This window comes from Octodon degus, unplaced genomic scaffold, assembly GCF_000260255.1.
Source record: "Octodon degus isolate 3935 unplaced genomic scaffold, OctDeg1.0 scaffold00103, whole genome shotgun sequence".
In the NCBI taxonomy this organism is placed as follows: Eukaryota; Metazoa; Chordata; class Mammalia; order Rodentia; family Octodontidae; genus Octodon; species Octodon degus.
Genome location: NW_004524679.1, coordinates 8,195,976 through 8,198,496, shown reverse-complemented (window position 1 = coordinate 8,198,496; position 2,521 = coordinate 8,195,976). Strand labels below are relative to the sequence as shown.

Below are 2,521 nucleotides of genomic sequence, written 5' to 3'. Positions count from 1 at the left end.
AGAAGCTGAACACAAGAGCCATACCTAAGCCAGGCACAGAGGGAAAAATTCAGACTTTGTAGATCTATACCTGAATTTCAGGGGGTGAGAAGGGCATAACTGCACCAAATCTCTACAACAAATGTCAGAAGACAATACTATGCAAAATGACAATGAGAAGGAGAAAAAAGCCATCTCAGAACTTTTTTCTTATTCATTAAATGTGATGCAATTGTAATTTGATTGCCCTAGTTAATTTTTTTCTGGCTAAGACAGAATATTCAATGCCAATGTTTAAAACACCAAGGGTTTCTTTACATAAATATTTAGAGCTTTTAGTCCATAATCAGCTGAGTATATTTCAAGGTGGCACATGTCAGAGAGGCATAGATCATGGTCTCAGAAACAAATCAAATGCAACAGGAAAGAAATAGATGAGAGTCTTTCAATCCCTTAAAGATTACACAATCTGCTATGATTAACATGTAAAAATCGAATCATTTGAATCCTATTTCACTCAAGTACAGCCCTTCTGGTAATATTACACAAGGAATTAAATCTTCACACCAAAAGGATCTATGTATACCCAGGTTCATATCAGCAATTTATAATAGTTAAACATTTGAAAGAAAACAAATGCCCATCCCCGAAACCAAGGTCAAAAATGATTTAGTTATTTTATTCCATCTAGTGCAGCCAGTGCCTCTTTCCAGGAAGACCAGGATCCACACCCGCTGCCTCCCACCAGGCCGCCATCAGTCCCTCAGTGGACAGGCCGGGCCTTGTTACCACCCAGAGCCTCATTTTTATTCAGGCTATGCTTAAGGGCGACCGGCCCCCATTGCATTTTGGGAGTGTCAAGTTGGCCATTGGAAGAGTTGGAGGCACGATGTGAGCTTGTGGATATGAAGAAGAAAACACAGCTGATGGTGCGAGTGGGACAGTAAGGGTGAATTGTGAGGAGTGTGTGCTCAAACCCATGTCTACTTGTGAAAACCTAAACCCAGAAGTTATGAATTGGGCCAAAGATTTCAGCTAACCAGATTCACTGAACTAAAGGACACGAAATGCAAAGTGCCTCAAGATGTCCTGCAGAAACTGTCGGAATCCTTAGAAGAGAACCACTTCCTAAAAGATGAGCAGTTTCTTGGAGCTGTTATGCAAAGACTTGATAGTATTAATTGAAGCATGAAACAGAACAGCTTTTGAAGATACATACCCCTGCTGAGCTATCCTATCAACAGAGGTGCTAACACAATTGTATCTTAGAAACTGGAATGTCTGCTGTCTTGCCATCAAGACCTATCAAGCTTTGGATTTGGATACTTGCATCATTTTTTTGAGGCATATTGGTCTTTCCATCGTTCAAACCACATATTACATTTATCCTCTTGTGGATGACCCTTACACAATGGATAGGATAGCATGTGCCAATGTACTCAGTGCCCTGTATGCAGGGAGGGTTACACAATAGGACAATGTGCTGATGCTCCTTGGAATCAGGAATAAAATAACTGACAGGAAAAGGGATAAAGTAACACCCATAATAATAGAGTTTTCTAAAGATGCAGCAGTGGAAGCAGGAACATCTGTAACAAGTGTCTGAAAAGTATTAAACTCCTGGATTGCCCTGGGCGGTGTCACTACAACAGACTGCCAACCCAGTGAATTTATCATGCCAGAAAATGCAGTACCTGGAGATGTATTTGGGTTAAGAAAATACCTCGGTATGCAAGTGGCTATTTCTGTAGACCAGTGGCTAGACATTCCTGAGGAATGGAAAAAATTAGGCTAGTTGTCACCCAAGTTGTGGAGTAGGCATACCACGAAGCCATGATGAACGTGGTGCTGCTCAACAGAACAGCTGCAGGACTTATGCATGCATTCAACACCCACGTGTCCACTGACTTGATGGGTTTTTTACTTTGGGCCATGCACAGAACTTGGCCTACCAACAGAGGAATGAGATATCATTTGTGATTCACAACCTTCCTGTGCTAGCAAAGACGTCTGCGTGAGCAGGGACTGTGGAAATATGTTTGGCCTCACATTTGGGACCTTCCTGGAGACATCAGCAGGCCTTCTAATCTGTTTAACATGTGAGAAAGCTACTCCAATCTGTGCAGCGATAAAGTTACACAGATATGGTGAATGTCACCAAGCATATGTATTTGGGATTGCAGACAAGGGCAACTGTACAGCCAGAATCATAGACAAGCCTGAGATGATCAAAGTCACACTACAAGTGGCCATTCAAAATATGAATCCCACACTTGGTATTACCTCTTAATCTAAACAGAGATGGCCATTTGGTTTTGTTTTAGATAGATATATTTCCTCTACCGAAACTTCAATTAAGACTACAGTACCCTCAGCAACAAAATCTCATTGGATCTACACATCTCATGACCTTAAATCAGTTTGTGAGTCATGCAATTAATAAACATAAATCCATGGGCTACTTACCCTGTTACATTACCGGAAGATGTACATGATCTTAAGGAAGATTCTCGGTTGAGGATTATGCTCTTTATTTATTTTC

The 2,521-nt window shown here is 41.1% G+C and overlaps 1 pseudogene; it reads left to right on the top strand.

The window, feature by feature from the left end:
- The first annotated feature begins 958 nt into the window (after nt 1-958).
- Nucleotides 959-2,269, top strand: LOC101562501 (annotated as a pseudogene).
- Nucleotides 2,270-2,521: the final 252 nt, after the last annotated feature.